General features: G+C 36.5%; 1 pseudogene; it reads left to right on the forward strand.

The window, feature by feature from the left end:
• Positions 1 to 513: 513 nt before the first annotated feature.
• On the forward strand, positions 514 to 2,197 carry LOC149217962 (dynamin-related protein 5A pseudogene; annotated as a pseudogene).
• Positions 2,198 to 19,695: the final 17,498 nt, after the last annotated feature.

Here is a 19,695-nt window from a genome sequence, read left to right on the forward strand (position 1 = left end):
TTTTTATTTTAATCATATTCATTTATTTGTTTTTAATTATTTGAAGTGTTTGGGTATTATATTTTTTTTTATAATTCTATTAAGTCAAGTAATTCACTCCACTTTATCATATTAATATACCTTTCTTGAATAGCTATTGAAATCGCTGCAACTTGTTTAGTGCATTTAAATATATGTAATGCTTATATTAATAAAAATTAATAATAACAATTTAACTGTATTAAAATAATTGTTTTTTTTTACATTGTTTCTAATAATATTAAGAATAATTATGTTGAAAATCATTTCACTGCGGGGTTGGGGTCGACAAACACTGTTGACCCCAACCAATCAGCGAGTCTTATTTTCGTCGTCCTCGCTCCAATCCATTTACAACACGTGGAACAATCCCTGGAGCTACAAGAGTTTCCAGTTGAAGATCTCTTGGCGAAAAAGATTTGATCCCCTCACATTTTTTCAGTTGAACTGAGAGATTCAATTCATTAGTGCAGCACACCTGGGACAAAGGCATCCATGACGACACCCAGCCAAAGCCGGAGGCAAGAATCTAACTCGCAATCTCAACAGAGTAGATATGTTGACAACTTCTATGCATCGTCAGATGTTTGATCTCGATTCAAAGCCTACAATCGGCTGCAAGCTAGCGCTGTGGCATTTGGTGAGAAGCCCCCCAATTCCTGAGATCATTGCTCTCGGTGGCTAGTATGATGGAAAAATTTCTCTGCTAGAAGCTCTATTGGGCTTCAGATTCAATGTTAGAGAAGTCGAAATGGGAACGCGAAGGTCGTTGATGCTGCAAATGGTGCACGACCCTTCTGTTGTAGAACCCCACTGCCGGTTTCATGATGAGGATTCTAATGACTATGAAGCTCCAATTGCATTGTCTTCTACTTTTATTGATTCCATCAAAAGAAGAATAGAGGAGCATTTAAAGAAAATCCGAGCTGCAGTCTCTACGAAGCCTATTATGATGCGGGCAGAGTATGCCTACTACCCAAATTTGACAATCATTGATACCCCTGGATTCATTCTCAAGGCAAAGAAGGGTGAACCAGAAAGTACACCAGATGATATTTTAGCTATGGTAAAGGCATTGGCAGCACCCACCCACCTTTTTCTTCTATTCCTTCAACAGAGTAGTGTGGAGTCGTGCTCTTCACTTTGGTTGGACACGATTCGTGCATTTGATCCTACTTTGAGGTGTATAATTGTTGTTGTTTTTTAATTTGAACTTGCAATTGAGAACACAAGAATTGAAGACTCTTCTGATTGTGAGAGAAGCACCGTTGTTGGAGTTGGAGGCTATGTTGCTTTTCATGCTGCTTTGAGGTAGGCCTATGTTGCTTTTCATGCTGCTTTGAGGTAGGCCTATGACCATTTCATCCAAAATTTGACAAAGAAATGCAAGGAGTTTTGGGGCATCATTTGGACTCGGTGACAAGTCCTTATTCTCAAGTTTATAGGCCATAATACAACATGGGAAATGGATTTTTTGGCTTTGGAGCATCAACAACAAGATACATGTTCAATCGTCTACTCCAATGTTTATGGACCTTTCTGAAGATCTAGGATGTCCCCAAGAATAGGGATTGGATGAGGGACATGAGAATGTTGCTTTGACAGGGCACCTGCAAGCAACACCAAATAGAGGTTTTGATTCAAGAGATCCACTTAGAGAAAGTCAAATGATTGTCCCTGAGACACCTTCGCTAGATCAACCAAGCAGTGAGATCGGTGCATCAAAGAAAAAGGAATATGGAATTTCCAGTGGGCATATTGGAGCTGAATTGGGAGGGTGGAAGAGGCAAATGCCATTGGTATCTAATTCTCGTGTAGGTCAAAACAAGGAGCCTAAACATTCCAACTCGAATGTGTTATTTGGGAACAACAACTCTTCATCAACATACACTAAAGTTTGTTCTTTTGCTGCTCAACATTTTGGGAGTATCCGTGAAGCCCCCATAGAACATGTGTGCCATTCGCTTTGAACGTTGGCTTCCTGACTCCTTGTTAGGACAAATTAATAGTGGCACTACGAGTGGAGCTATTTACTGTGACTGATGAAACGTTTATGGATATATTTGTTGCACATGATTCTGTGGACCTTCTTAGGAATGAATGCCAAGTCATGCAAAAGCGTCTAAAGACTTTGAAATCTTGCTTGAATGAATTTAGGAATCTTGCTCATGCACTTTGAGTTGGAAGGTTGTTGGAACTTGGGAGTGAGAAAGGGAAGATGCATTGTTTGATTAAACAATAGGTGGAATTTTCCTAGAGTCACTAGCACTAATTTTTTGTAATGATCTTAACATTTGGAATGTTGAATTGAATTCTATGCAGGGTATAAGAGTCATGTAAGGTTCTAGAGTGGTTTAGAGTGAAGTCAAATCTGTCACAAGCAGCCTTGTATCTCCAAGAGAAAAACTCTAGAGATCTCACACGAGTTTGATTGATTTTCTCTTACCTATCAATGTTAAATTATGTTGATATTTAATAGCAATGTAATTTGTAATCATTCTTCTTTCATTTGTCTGCAAGTATCGTAAATCTATGAGGCTTGAGTAGGAGATCATGAGCTGAAATTTGATCTCCTAAAACTTGATTTTCTCTAGTCCTAATACTTTATCTTACCACAGTAGTTGCGATTAGAGCTTGTATCTATATTTCTACGAAAGTGCATGTTAGTAGTGATGTGTCGCTTTTACAGTGACTTTATACCATATCATACATAATTTATGATGTGGATTCATCAAGGTTTTGATTCAAGATCATGAAGCCTTTAACAAAATCCATCTGGAGATGTTGTTGTGCATGGCATTCATGTGAAGACACCTTAGTAGATTGCAATCTATTTGAATGAATACTTGTTGTTTTACCTTGCTTAAGGTTAGTTAACCTATAGAATAAACCTTTCTAGAGATAATTAATCACCATGGTGGGATTTCAACCATCTTATACAAAAAAATTAAGCATCTCACATGTTCACAAGAGGTCAACACAAAGGTCTTAGTATGAGACATACATCTTATTATGAGACAAAGCAAGAGGTCATCACAGACATCTTAGTATGAGACATACATCTTATTATGAGACTTTGCTACTGCTAGACCATGGCATTTGTTATGTTCGAGATTCAGAGCAAAGTATGAAAGTTATCATGAGTCCATCTTACTATTGTCCTTGTCAGGCTTTGGAGTGTAGTTGATATGTTCTAAACATTTACAATTATCTTCTTTATGTGCTTGTGTTAAAGCATATGTTTTTTTGGCTCATTAAGCAGTCTTTCTATGAGTCTTAAAGACAATGTTGCTTTAGAGGGTACCTTAAGGCTTAGATTGGTCAACCTTGAAGCTTAACAAACATTTTATCTCTTTATATGTTCCATCTGTTACTTGTTTCTTCAATCTTGTTTCGTACATATTGTATTATGTATTTCAGTCTATTCCAAGTATCAAAAAAGTTTCTTTCCCCACAAACATATATGCATGTTGTTTGTTATATATTTCCCATGCTTCAATGAGCATTCAACTTGTGTTATTTGCATTGGGAAACTCACAACATAAAGCCTCTCTAGTATTTACTGGGAATTTCTCAATGCACAAATATTTTGTGTGAATGAAGAAGTTATGCTTGTTGAGAAGTTGTGATGAACTTCCCGTAAGGTGATAAGTAATCCTAAACATGGAGAAAAGTTAATTAGTTGGACTAAAACTTAAAAGACGTACACAACTTCCCACCTCATTGTCGGAGATAAGATATCCATGCACAAAATGACCTCAGTATTCTAGTTCAATCTACGAAGATCATATTTAGCCATTTCCATATAAACTTTCCATTTAAAGAATTTCATCATTTTTGTACAACAAAAGATGAATTTCAACATTTTTGCACATCACAAGATGTTGGTGCTTGTTCTTATATATCGTTAAGAGTATAGTTAGACTATTACGGTATAATTTTTTTTATCTTATCCCTACCCTCACCCCCACCCCCCTCCCCCACCCCCACCCACCCGCCCCCCCACACACACACATACTCACTTGATATTTATTTGTTGTATAATTTGTTTATTCAATCTCTCTTGCACTAGTTCCCAACTTCCCAACACTTATGAACATGAACACTTCCGTTGGGTGGCCCTCAACTGTAACCTGCAAAATTTAATACACTAAAATTCATAAACAATAATTGACAAATAGATTTATTGGTTAATGTTTAATTTTTTTGTACATTTCCATGGTAAATCTTCCATCTATTTTATTTCCACTCAATTAATCCTATTCATTTAATCACATTGCCAAAAATAGTCCCCACTTCTCAGATAACATATTGCAACTAAGAAAAGGGTGAAAACTTAAAAGTAAACTAGAGAAGTTGATAAATAAAACCTCTATTCTGGAGATAAATTTACTAAGATAATGCAAGGAAGCTTCATTTCAAAATTAATTTATGCTTAATCCTTTTTGGAGATTCTTCTGCCTCTTGGCAGAATGGCCCTAAAAATTAGTGGCAGACGACACTGACTACCTTCTAAATTTCTATGTAGTATCTATATCTATATAGATTAATAGAGAATATCAAGAAGAAATAGCAGGGACTCGTGTTTCTGACAACCGAGACTGGTTGTGTAGATTATTGCATTAAAATGTTGTTAGAAGCTGCATTGTAACATGGCTCATGAGGATCTGTTAAATATGCCTCTTCTAAGAGCTTAGATTTGCAGGAATTTCTTGAAGGTAAAGAAGTTTCAATTAGAGATAAGTCTTCTAATTCCTTCGTGTCATTTTCCAAATGAAGATCCAAGATGGAAAAAAGGTTTCTTCGGCATAGACAATGGCATGTCTCCACTAGCATTTGAGTTTGCTTGATCTGGATTGATTTGGTTTTCATCTATTGTATAACTTTTTAGGACTGTAGATGCTCTGTGGAGATGGTTTTGTTTGTAAGAAAAAATTGTCTCTAGTGTTTGTCAACTTTTGTATATTTTGTTCAGTTTTGCAATTGTGAACATGCTCCTGAGTAGATACAACACCAACACTAACTAATTCTCTACCATTGCAATGATATACATGATCAAAAGTTCCTAGACTAACAAGCTTTTTGTCCAACCGTGGAACATGGTTGTAATCATATCTAATATCCATTGGCAGTGAGGATCAATCATTAGGGTAGTTGATAAAGAAATTGACAAAGACCTAATAACTAATGGTAGTGAGGATCAGGAGTAAAATTGATAAAAAAAAATGGGCAAGACCTAATATCCAATGACAGTGAGAATCAAGTTGAGTTGATAAAGATATGAGCAAGACCAGACAAGGGATCACAATGATAGAATAGAAATATCGTGTTGTCCCCCTCACAGTTTCAATTTATTTAATGCATCACATGGGAGACAAGGCATCATTGTTGGTATTTGACTACGGTGAGTTATTTAGTTATTTATCAAACAGATGACATTTGGCAGGGATTAACAAATGAATTTACATTAAAAAAAGGATTGCAGAACAAAACTTCTAGGTGGGTTTGGTGGGAACGAGCCAATGATTACAATTGTTGTGATGAAGCTTGTTTAGTTCATTGTCCTACTGGCGAAAAAGGTTGCGGTATACATTATAGATTCTACAAGAGAGAGAGAATCTAATATTTGGTCGTTAGCTCTCCACCACATGGGATACTGTACATAATAGGATTAATTCATCAACAAAGGCATATATTTCCAGCGATATATGAAATTAAGCAAAAATAGTAGGACCATCTCATGATGCATTGATACGTCAATAATGAAACATCAAGGCTATATATCTATAAACTATGAGAAAAAAATATCAAGAAATTATGACCTGGTATAATTTGGAAACCAATGAGAACTTTAATATATGCTTCGTCCAAGTCGCCCCATTTCGCATTACATATAATATATACCATGTCAAAAGAATGTCTAGGCCATTCTCACATTTTAATTTTTTCCTGTGCAATTAATCTTACTGTTGTCATTTTTTCTATTCCTAGAATATCAACGCCTTCTTTGTGGCTCAGACAATGTTTTCAACAAAATAAATTTATAATATGGAATACTCATTGCAGGATGTTCACTAACTCTTGCAAGAGGTTACATATCATGAAGGGTTTTGAAGCAATTGGCCTAGGTATTTGAGAAAATCTTTCTTTTGATCAATTTCATCTGTGCAATGAACTTATATTTCCATATCTAAAAACTTCAAGGACTTGCTTTAATGGCTTGTAGCTCCTAGGGCCATGGGTAAATATAAAAATGGGAACTAGATGTGGAGCATGACCCACTCCCAAGTCAATGTGGGGGTTGACATAGGTACAGATGGGGGGAGGTGGAGTAGCCAACGAATGAAGTAGATTATGTTTCTTTTTTCGTTCTTAGACTTCCTTATTTATCTTGGGGATCAAGTCTTGCCTAGCCAGTTAGCAACAATGTTGCTCAACTTATCATACATCTTCTTAAGTGCGCTCGAAAATTCATTGTAGGTATTCAGTCTTTGGTGGACTGAAGGGAGAGGGACTTGGACTTTGTGACATTGGTATGCACAGGTCAAGAAGCAGGTCATGTATATCTGGAAGGAAATTAACAGGGAGATAATCAAAATTAGAATAATGTCTGTTGTGTTGTTTTATTAGGAGTTGAAATGCTTAGGACCAAAAATAGGCTTATGGTTTGATGAGACATTATGTAGACTGCAATCTATCACTAAACATCTCTGGATCATATAGATCTAGCTCTTTCAGCAAGGGAAATATGGAGGCATTCAAAATTCTAGTTGAGCAAGGTCAGAATCATCAAAATTCCAGTTGAGAAATTCAGGAGCTATTTACTTTTGAAATATGGAGGGATGAAGTGTAAAATCCTTTTTAATATTATGAGAGAGACATTTGCTCTCTATGTCTCTGCAATGCTTATATTGGCTACTTTAGTATTATGGTTTGGGATAACTCTATTTTCATCCACCAAACAACATCAGTCCTGTTTCGTGGAACTTGTTGCTACATTGTTGTTTAGGCTGGGTGAGCTCTACAGACTTTGGTAGTTTTATTTGACTGAACTATGAGTTTGATAAAACTCAATATGTCAATATGCAACTTGAAGTGTGGCTTTGTAGTATAGCTTTTAATGTTTCTATATAATCAATGCTGGCTTTTCTGAAGAGAGGTGCTTGGATGCTATTTGTGTCTATAATTTATGTTGCAAACATGTGAATTGTGTTCATTGAAATTGTTTGGTAGTATAAAGTTTCTTGTGTAGGGATCATGACATGATGGCCCTAGGAATCAAAGCAATTAAATATTTACGGGAAAGATTATAATTGGTCATGCATTTGTGTGCTTTGTTAAGTGTTACAACCCACTTGCATGAGAATGATTCTATGAAGATTGCAAAGAGATCATGGGCGAGGGCTTGATAGAGTTTAGTGATAGGGTCTTTATTGTAAATACCATAGATAACTAGTTATATATTGCATGTTTTGTTAGATGGAAACCTTGGAGTCCTTCAGACTATGTTGTTCTCTTTTGGACTAATTGAGAATTATAGTGTGTGCAACAAAATTTTTGAAAAGAAAAGGCTAATCAATGAGATGGATTCAGATTGCAAATTTTAGCTTTGTTTTGCCTTGTACACTTAATTCAAGTTCACAGTTATATGTTGATGACATTTTTGTTTGATGCATTGCAACTAGGAGAGTTTATTATCTATATTTTTGGAATGGAATGATTAAGGAATGAATTGATTGTTATCACTTGCTATGCTTATTTGGATTAAAATTAGGTAGAATTATGTGCTTTTAACTCTACAACATCCTCTCTCCCTTTTGGTCAGTAAATCCTTTCAAGATCAATGTTGTTGTTATGGTCTTCTGTTATTCTATAACATTGATTATTGTTTGTTGTAATAGTTGTCTGTGATGGGATGTAGGGGCAAGGAATTAGATGAAGTGGAAAACGAGTAATTAATATGTTGCTTTCCCTTGCTCATTCTTGTCGGTCTGGGTTGCATGTATGATTGTATGAGAAGTTGATGAATTAAGTGCAACGATTTTCATTTGTTCCTTCTTGTTGATGTGAATTGCATTTATGATTGATCTAGGTGGATATTGGTGGCCACCCGCTAATTCTACTTGGACCCACACCATTGTTTCTTTCAGTTTTTTAGTTTCCTTGATTGTAGCCCAGTTTACTATTTGTAGCAGTTTTTCGTGTCCTAAACTTCCGGAGCCGTTTTGAGGCCCTAAACGACATTTTTTTAGCAATCTACCGCCATCAATTTTTTTTTCCTAAAATCATCTTTTTCGTCGTAGTCCTCGGAGAGATCTTTCCAATGGGGTATCATGCGTGTCAAACGGAGATAATATGACCAAGTCACGACCCCCGAGAAGTTGGTTGTCCAACTAACCCCAACGGGGCCCATAAACTCTTGGTGTTACATCTCCTCGGGTTAGGGTTTTGGTTGTTTAGGGTTTGCTCTTATTGTTCAATAATAAAAATGCCCTTGAGCCTCATTGTAGTGCAGTTCAGAGGCATGTAGCCACCACATATCTTCTCAGGGATAAGCTTCCATCGCCTAAGCTAGTCTTATTTCCATTTTGTTTGTAAGCATATTTCAGTATTTGATATTAATGAAATGAAGTGTTATTTCTATTGCATCTTTGTGTTTGAGGTTATATCTGTAATTTGTTGCGTTCTTGTTTAAATCCGGATCAATGATGGAATTGGAAATTGTGTAGATGACTAGTTGTTTTCCATTGTTAATGCTATGATTGAATGTAAAGTTGGGGTGTTGTTCATGGAAAAATTGTCAAGAAATGAAAGGTAATAATTGTAGCCTTGTTTTTCTATTTATTTCTTATCTTCTTTCCAAGTGGAGGCGACATTGTGTGAGTGGTACCATAGAGTAGAAAAATTACTTGACAAAAGAAAAGTTAAATTTAAAATTGATTTTATAAACTATGGATGTGATTTGATAATCAATAAAATCTTAACATTTTTTTCCCACGGGAAAAAAACATTGATTTTATTATCAAGATAAAACCAGTACATGTGCATTGTATCTCCATGTATAGATTATACCCTTTGACATTATAAAGGGACCCTTTATTCAATGACAGATTAAGACTCAAACTTCAACATTTGTACATAAAGACTTGTCCATTATTGAAAATATTGGTATTAGAGAAACTATCTAATTTAAGGGACATTAAAATATGGGGTGCAATGAGCTAAGGGAGTTAGAGGTCGGGAGTGGCACCTTTCCAATGTTGGAGGGGTTGGAGCTATTGGAGTGTGAGAAGGTAGAGAATATAGTGGGACCCCTAGATGTGTGAGATGACAAAATAATGCCTAAATTTGGATTGTTGAGGATAATACAATGTCCATTTTTGGGGAGATTGATGGGAAGAATGGAAAAACTCTCCAAGTTGTAGAAAAAAATGAATTGAGAGGTGGCAAAATCTAATTTGGAAAGACGAGAATGTGAAAATTAATCTTTCTCGTCTTCTCAACTAGAATAGCACATTATAAATGTTTTTATTATATATCATATAACTTGTAATATTTTTTTTTTAAATATATTTTTTCCTTTTGTTGTGTAATATTTGAATATTATTTTTATATTATATACAAAAATGTTTATATAAATATCATTTATTCATTTTTAAATAATTTTTTCGATGCTTAAAAAATTATTTATATTTTATTAAATTTAATATTTCATAACTTTTAGAATTTGATTTTTATTTTTTATTTTGAAAAATATTAATGATATCATATTTTAATATTTCATATCAGCATTAAATATAAGAATTCCATATATCAGTACATAGTGTTTAATATTGGAGATTTAGAGTGGTGTAAAATTTACTTTGGAAAGATGATAATGTAGAAATTAATCTTGTTCATTTTGAATACTAAATACAAAAAAAGAATATATATATCACAAAATAAATTTTTTATATTTATATAGATATGGATAATATACATGTTATTATCAAAATTCAACATCTAAAGAGTCACTTCCCTAAAAGTCCAAATAACTACTATAATTATGACATTATATTCACCATTTTTTTTGACAAAACAAAAGCATTTCCATAATGATAACAAAAGTCGATGCTTAACAAATTGTTTCAAGAAAGATTTGAGAAACATTTGCACATCAAAGAGATACAAAAAATGACGAGTTGCAAATAATCATAATTAGAAATGAAACTCCATGATTTTCATCTACTAGCTATCCTAATACTCATAGAAACCAAAAAGGCTAGGCTATAATTAAGAGTATCATTGAAAACAATAGAAGAAAAAATTAGATTTCCTAAAGAAGGGGGCAAGACATACATTATCTAATACAACATTTTTGCATGTCTAATCTATCACCAATTTAGAGTCATCCATGACCTCTAATTTGGATATACTCCACTTGCTTGCAAAATGAAGGTAGGTCTATAAAACTAAAACCTCAACCATTGTGTTTGAGCCTTTGCATGAAAAATGTTGAATATGATCTATAAATTGTTATAGATATTCCATTGGAATCGTTTGTCAAATTTGAAAAAATCACTGAACTATGCACTGTTAATTTTTCATATTCCAAATTTTTTAGTTAGTTGATTTTCTACTTGATTAATTGAGAGAAATAGGAAATAGAAAATAGAAAAAAATACACACACCATCCACAATAGACACGTTTTTTCCCTAAGAAACCCTTAAGAGGGAATACCTAGCAAGAAAGTGCAACTGCTTTGTGATGTTTTTTTTTCATGTCATTTAAAAAAAACCCAAAGAAATTGAACTCCTTTGGCATGTACCTTGTGCCTACAAAGATTCCCATTGTTTTGGGATAGTTATGTTAGTGCATTTTTCTTCTTAAGTTTAACCTCCTACTACATTTGTTTTGTTTTTTGTTTTTTGTTTGTTTTTGTTTGTTTGTTTGTTTGTTTGTTTTTGTTTTTGTTTGTTTTTTTGTTTTTTTGTTTTTGTTTTTTTGTTTTTTTTTTTTTACTGAAACATAGTGATACGCTAAGGCTTTGGCCTTTGTAGGTCAGTGCCATGGTTCAAGGCATATAACAACAAACCAAGATTAAGACTGCTCAGAATGGGAAACCAGTCCAGTCCAAAAATGAAATTGCAAAAATGAACTTGTTGCCCGCACAGGGGAAACCAACAAACAAGAACAATAGCTAACATGATTCTCAAAAATGCACAAAAAAGAAAAAACCTATTGATGTAATTCCGAAAACTTGAGACTCGATGACGCATGGCGAGTCATGTGGCATGCTGTGCTGGCGAGTCAAGTGTCATGCGATGGTGATGGGTGTTCCTCAATGACGAAACACCTGTATGCATCAATGTCGTCCTCTTCCTGCTGCAGCACACCCGTGTCGTCTTTCTCCTAAGGGTCGTGGTTCTTCTCCTCCGCAGTGTTCTTGTCCTGAGGATTGTCCTTCTTCTCCCTTGCGCAGTGTGGTTGTCCATCATCCCTGGCTGGCTCCTCGCAGGTTGGGCATCCATCTTCGTTGGTTGGCTCCTCGTGGAAGGTAATTGATATGGTGGCTTTTATGAGTGGTTGGTTCAGGGAGCAACGATAAATGAACTAGGCTGAGCGAAGGGGTTGCTGTGAGCTGGAGGGGATGTCAATGGTTGGAGAGGCGGATTGCGACGGTTGGGAGCGGAGGGCTCGTGAGCGGCCTCTGCCACTGCGAGTGTTTGGATGGCGGCTAGATACATATTGAGCCAAGGGGGAGGAGGAGTCTGAGGCAGGAGATGGTGGAGAGCGAGGCAGTCTGCCTCTGCTACTCCCTCTTCTGCTTCGCATTCTATGGCGAAGCCTAGGCATGCTGACGCGGGGATGGAGAGAATGTCTGCGAGGAGGCGACACTGAGAATTGAGAAGGCGCAGCGGGTTCAGAGGTCGGCTCAGAGGTAGAAAGATCAGCAAATGCAGAATGGAGAATAAGGTTGCAGATAAAGCTCTACGAATAATGATTGCCTGGACCAAATTCAATGCAGCATAGAATGCTGCAGCGCCTACCCGTAGCAGTGCGTGAGCTTGGTTCCACTGCAACCAGTGGACAATGCCAGTGCAGAGGTGTAGGATTAGAGACAAAGGAGGTGGAATTGAAATTACTAGAGGGCGCCATTATGCAGAGCTGAGGTGGGTAGACGCGGCCAAGTTGAACAGAGTGCCAACTTAAATGCCATTTACTGTTGCTGTTAATTCGTTTTATGGCTTTGTGTGTGGGATTACGGAGGGCCATGTGGCAAGGCCACTTGTCGTCTCGTTCCCCTGCCAGCATATCAATTAAGACGTACACCCGCATCCGGGAGTTCCTAATACATTTGTTAGGATATACAAAAACTCAAATTACACTTGCATTTCGTTGTCCATATATTTCACTTGCTTATTGCCTTCCAAATTCCCGAACTCCTCCTTTTGGCGTTCCTTTGCACCTCTCGATGCAATTGCTAGTTATGGAATATAATAATGTTTTTATGAATTGGTTATTAGATGTTAGAAAATGACTTTTGTTATTACTATTTTTTCATTAAATAATATTTCATTAATTATTTTTTATAATCAGCAATACCTTTTCCTTAATTCTTTAACGTTCAATTTAATTATTTAATTATTTTTTCTTCAACATTCATTCTCCTACCGTTGTGCATCTCTGCAATGTATATTAGCTTGTATGGATCAAAACATTCATCAAAAATCATGATGATGAACCACACTTAGTGGTTCGAAACGCGTTAACACAAAAATATGTAATGTGATTTATCGAAAGAGTTATCTTGAAAAATTGCTATGAATCACAAAAGTTTACATTCTCAAGGAAATAATAATATATAAATAAATAAAATAACTAATAAATAAATAAAATAATAAAATAATAAGTAATGAAGAAAAAAATAAATAAAATATCAAGTAGTGAAGAAAAACAAATAAAATAACAAGTAACAAAGAAAACATCATAATAAATAAAATTATGAATAAATATGGATACAAAAATAAAAAATAAAAATAAAAGTGTACATGATGACACATGAGTTGTGCACATGTAGATCCCTTTCCAATCCCCTTGTCATTTTCAGAACAATAGATTCTATTTAATGGCGGAAAAGGGAGGTGAGAAGAGGTCATTCATTCACTCATTCTTTGAGAAAGGGAATGCTGCAAGACAAAAGGCACAAACAATAATAAGTTGATTGAGGACTCGGGGGTGACAACTGCAAGAGATATTGTCTGCAACTCGTCTAAAGTTGGGTGGAGAGTTGTCCCCAACACTTTGTTCCGGTTAGTAAGATCATGATGGCGTTACAACCTCGAATCACCAGTAAGATCTATTTTTCTTTCAAGATATTATCAGAACAAAGTGTTCGGGACGACTCTCTATCTCACAACCACCTGATTTAGATCCAATTGATAATGCAAAATATATCTCCCTCCTATTTAACAATGTGTCATTCAAATATATATATATATATATATATATATATATATATATATATTCAAACTTTTAGTTACTTCTTAAATGCTCTAACAATTATTATTATTATTATTTGTTCCTGTTAATTATTCTATTTTTGTTAATTTATATTTCAAAAGATATAATAAGTCCGCCTATTGTCGAGGTTTCTCACAAGGGAAACTAGACCACCGACAATAAAGATAGAACTTCAGTTTTTAGTGCAAACCCAAAATTGTCACTCTCTTTATAGTCTAGCTAATACAAAAAAACAAGAGTACTGTGCATTTATAGCCTCCACCAATGACAAGCACAATAAAGGACACAAGTTGTTGGTTGAAAAAATAAGGCCCAACTATAAAACCTTGAAACTAAATAACATGTGAGTACAAAACAAAAAGAAAAACTTCAGGAAACCTGAGCCATCAAAATTCATCGAAGGACGAAGTTGGAGCCCGAGCGATGACATTAGGATCTAGAGTAAGATGGTTGTCATTTTCAGGAGTTTTTAATGTTCCCAAGTTGGCCATCTAAGTTAACCAGAAAGGTGCGCGGGTGCTTCTGGACGTGTTGGATGTCATTAATGAATACCATGATCTCATTGGGCCAGCTTGTTCCTCTTGGAGAACCCAACCCAACAACATTTTTATCTGCCAGTAAAGGGAAACAAAATGGAAGTATAGTGATGCAGGAAACCCCTGCTTACACCCACAGTATGCATATAAAATGCATCCACACATTTGTCCCAAGTATAGATATGACCTACCAGGTCAAAACTTCATCAATAGTGATGGTTAAGGCCCTTTCCATTATCTCTCTTGTGGAAACATATTAATAGACTAACTCAATAGTCTAAACCCTCATTATCGGGAATCTAATCACCCTTAATCTTCATGTATGACTTTATTAAAGCCTTTCCCTCATGCCTTTCCTATTGGGAATGGTTATCCCTTATAAACCTTTATAAAACCTTGTGGCCGCACATATATACATAACCTTCCCTCTTAACATTGGTTATATATGGTTTTAACACATAAAACCTCTCATCGGCGCTATCTTCCCTTATAACCCTTTTACAAAGGAAATACACTAAAATTCCACTCCAAACCATTTAAGCGGAACTCAAAATTTATACGTCCGCACTTATATTTATTGTCAGGTCCTCCACTCTCCCGTTGCGTTGCTGCTCTGCCAATTCCTGATCGTCGATCTGCCTGATATGCGATCAGCGTTTATCGCTATCGGCTATCGCTTGATCCTTACACGTGATTCTTCCGCTTCCAAATTCTGATTCAACTTGTGTTTACGGACCCGATGGGTTCTCGGTCACATTTGATAAGGCTTTGGGTCTGGCCATACATCGCATGTCGCAATCGCTTCCTCCATTTGAAATATTTCGATGCAATCCCGATTTTCCCCTTCTTGCAATTTAATCCTGGCCGTTGATCTTCCCGATCCAACGGTTGCTGTGCATGGATACTTCACTTCTCCGCCATTCCCACTACTTATGTTTTTACGCTATTTCTTCAGTTTTCTTGTGGTTTTCGAGTTTCTTCAGGATTCTTGTCCTTCTGCCCTCCTGCTGCACGACTCCTTCCTGGGCTTTCCTCTGCATGCTCCTTTGATCATTGTCATTATAGAGCATTATTTGATCCTTTGAATGGCTTCACGATCCATTTATGATTCCATTGAATCATTCCTCTTCTACTCTGTGTGTATTCCGCCGAGTACCGCCTGCATATATTTATTATGCAAATCTATGATTAACACACAATTTATGATTTAATACTCAAAACACACATTTCACACAATCTTGAATTAATCTCTGAATATATAAGCACACAGCAATACAATTCCTCTATCTTGGCCTGATCTTCTGATTACAATGGCCTTTGTTTCATACTCTGCCCGTAGGCTTACAAATCACACTCTCCCTGGCTGGCTAGCTAACTAACCTCTCCAACCTTTCTCTTTTTTTTTTCAATACATCATTAACAGTTTCTTTACAGTTGAGGAACTGTTCCTCAATTACTTTTCAGTTGTTCAACAGTTTCTTCAAACTAATTCCTAACTAATCCTAATCCTCTCATGTTCTCCTACCTTTGAGAAAATTTACAAATATGTCTCACAATATCTAATTAATTCCCATTCTCATTGAAAATCACTCAAAGGCCCAAATATTTACATTAATTCAAGACTTAGGAAACCAACTTCCTCAAAACACAAGACCCCTTATGTCTACTAATATATAATGATATTGTTGGGCTGAATGCTCCTGCATCAAACTCCCAAGGTAGAAAATATCCATGATATCCGGATCATGTGTCTTCAAATGTTGTTAGAAAAAACTCCAGGGTCCAAAACTTTAGTTTGCAACTGCCCAAATGCTTTGCTCCTTTGTTGTTGTTGCATGTCTGCTGCCTTTTGCTTTATCTTTCTCTCCTTGTCAATTAGGTTCATACTCTGGTTGATCATCCTTCCTATTGCTGTCAACCTCCTCCATATGGACTGCTTCATCATCAACTGCCACAATTCTTCAATTCCTTTTTCCAGCACATCTTTGGGCTGGTCCATACTCTGCCTCTTACTTTTTCTTCTTTCTCTCTGCCTCAGGTTGTTGTTGTTGTCCACTAACTCTTCAAATTGTTGTTGGTTACTTCCACCATGTAGTTGTTGGTTCCTTACTTGTTCCTTGCTTGTTCTTGATGCCTCCCTTTCATCCTTACCCTCTTTCACATTTATCTCTGTCTGCACTGAATTCCGACTTTCCAGCATTCTCTCCAACAATTGAACATCTCTGTTCCATGGATTAAATTATTCCATAGAATCTTTTTCTTTCATTTTCATTTGGCTGCTCATCTGTGCCAAATTTCTTCCAGCATATGCAACTATACCTGCACTCATAAAATAATTATTAAAATAGAAAACATAAGGCCTGAGTGCCTCTTCTTCCTTTGGCAACACAGCAGTATGCTGCTCTGGTTTCTCCTCCTCTATCAGCACATCAGTGTGTTGTTTTGAATTCTCAGCAGAATTCACGAGACTGTCAGCTAGTCTCTCTTCCACATCATCTGCTCCAATGATGTCTTCCTATTTTTGTTCATTGTAGTGAACTTCTTCATTCTCATTCAGTTCTGATTTTACAATCTGAACTCTTACCTTTTGGTCTTCTAGCCTTTCTTCCAAAAGACTTAACTCATGCCACAAATTTGCCATCTCGCTTGGAATTTCTCCCAAAATTTTTATACAATCCTCACTATCTTCTTCTTTGTCACAAGCATAACTTACTGGTGACACTATTTCTTCATTCGAAAGGCAATCATCATCATGCTTTGCTTGGCAACTTTTAGCTTCATTCAAGAAAATTCCATAGGATGGTTTGTCTTCTGCAATACCTGCATTCGCACACAATTTGCCAATTTTAAACCCATGAGATTTCATGATCTCAATTGATGATTCAATCATCAAATCCTCCTGTTGTTCCAAGTCCTCTACATGACTCATAAATATTTCGATGGTCTTCTCCTCAATCTCATCAAGTCCTTCACTTGATTGCTTGATATCCTTCTCTACTTCTTCTTTTAGAACATAATTTAGATTATGCCCACTTCTTCCTTCTTTACGACAATATCAAAAAATTGTCCTTCTTCATGTGTTCCACCTGCAATCATACACAAATTATCAGATTTAAAATCATGTGACTCTTTGATCTCACTTGAAGTTTTAGTCTTCAAGTCTTCATCTTCACCCATAACTTCACCCTGTTTTGGTTCACAAATGGATTCTTCCATTTCCAACTCAGCCTCTCTGAGTTCTTCCACCTGCCACTTTACTTGCTTTTGTTGTAGTCTTCTATGTAGCTTAGACCACTTCACTGCCTTTTTCCTCAACGCTCAACCTTGTCTTTGGTTTTCCTCAAGTATCATCCTTGATACATTGAGTTGTTCCTTTATCTCTACAATTTGCTTGTCAAGCTCCTCCTGACTCATCCTCTTGCCATTTGCCTTGGCAACCTCTTTCTTCATCTTTCTTCTGTTGTGGTCTTCCTCAAAACTTCTGCTATGACTATCAGTAGTCATCTTCTTCTCCATCTTCATGAGTTCCTCACTCATTTTCTGTGAGCTGCATTAAAGCTTCTGCAACAACAAGTCCTCCTTGTTGCAACTTACCTCACCAAGCTTTCCTCTGTACTTGGTCTTTTGGCAAGTACTTGGTTCTCTATCTCTGGAACCTCCTTTGAGCGCTTCTCTCTGCTCCTTCTAGGCTTCAACTCAACTGCACCTTTTAAGAACACAACTGTCCTCTTGTATTTCAATCAGCATGAAATACTGGGTTCTGACCACTTCTTCTTTTACTTAGAAAGTCTTACCAACTTCCTTCCTTACCTTAACAATTCTACCACATCCTCTGTGGAATTACCTTTGTGAGCTGCAACAATACCTCTATAGTAACAAGTCTCCTTCTTGCTACATATGCTTCATTAAGGCTGTCTCCTCTGAGATCAGTCTGCTAGCATTTCTCTCGTTCTTTCCTCTTGAACCAATTGGGTACTCCTCGCTCTAGATTGTTACAACCTTCTTATCTTCTTATGCTGTTACCTGTGTGTCAATATTAAAACCACACATTCTCCAATCTTCAAATCAATTTAAAACAAAACATGTCCTCTCACCTTCAAGATCTCTGCATGATCTTGTTCCACCATTCTCCTGCACTTTGAATGGATTGTTCACTATCTTCTTGCATCTACAAGTTCTGCTACACATCACCTTCTGTGTGCTTACTGTTTTTCAGATTAAAATCTGATCTCCCTTGCCTGCATAAACATCTTAAAACATAACTCTGTTCTAAGTTTTCTCAAAGAGCTTTAACTTGCTATGATACCAATTGATGCAGAAAACCCCCACTTACACCCACAATATGCATATAAAATGCATCCACACATTTGTCCCAGGTATAGATATGACCCACCAGGTCAAAACTTCATCAATAGTGATGGTTAAGGCCCTTTCCATTATCTCTCTTATGGAAACATATTAATAGACTAACTCAATAGTCTAAACCCTCATTATCGGGAATCTAATCACCCCTTAATCTTCATGTATGGCTTTATTAAAGCCTTTCCCTCATCCCTTTCCTATCGGGACTAGTTATCCCTTATAAACCTTTATAAAACCTTATGGCCGCACATATATACATAACCTTCTCTCTTAACATTGGTTATATATGGTTTTAACACATAAAACCTCTCATCGACGCTATAGTCCCTTATAACCCTTTTACAAAGGAAATACACTAAAATTCCGCTCCAAACCATATAAGCGGAACTCAAAATTTATACGTCCGCACTTATATTTATTGTTGGGTCCGCCACGCTCCCGTTGCGCTGCTCCTCCGCCGATTCCTGATCGGCGATCTGCCCGATCTCTAATCAGCATTTATCGCTTGATCCTTACATTTGATTCTTCCGCTTCCAAACTCGGATCCGACTTGTGTTTATGGACCCGATGGGTTCGAGGTCACGTTTGATAAGGCTTTAGGTCCGGCCATACATCGCATGTCGCAATCACTTTCTCCCTTTGAAAGATTTTGATGTGATCCCAATTTTCCCCTTCTTGCGATTTAATCCTTGCCGTTGATTTTCCTGATCCGACGACTACTGTGCATGGATACTTCACTTCTCTGCCATTCCAACTACTTATGTTTTTACGTTATTTCTTCAATTTTCTTATGGTTTTCGGGTTTCTTCAGGGTTCTTGTCCTTCCACCCTCCTGCTGCACGACTCCTTCCTAGGCTTTCCTCTGCATTCTCCTTTGATCAATGTCATTACAAAGCATTATTTGATCCTTCGAATGGATTCACGATCCATTTATGATTCCATTGAATCATTCCTCTTCTCCTCTGTGTGTATTCTGCCAAGTACCGCCTGCATATATTTATTATGCAAATCTCTGATTAACACACAATTTATGATTCAATACTCAAAACACACATTTCACACAGTCTTGAATTAATCTCTGAATATATAAGCACACAACAATACAATTCCTCTATCTTGGCCTGATCTTCTGATTACAATGGCCTCTGTTTCATACTCTGCTCGTAGGCTTACAAATCACACTCTCCCTGGCTAGCTGGCTAGCTAACTAGCTAACTAACCTCTCCAACCTTTCTCTTTTTTCTTTTCTTTTCAATACATCATTAGCAGTTTCTT

This window comes from Pinus tabuliformis, chromosome Q, assembly GCF_031772625.1.
Source record: "Pinus tabuliformis cultivar Carrire ecotype Pingquan chromosome Q, CPIR1, whole genome shotgun sequence".
NCBI lineage: Eukaryota > Viridiplantae > Streptophyta > Pinopsida > Pinales > Pinaceae > Pinus > Pinus tabuliformis.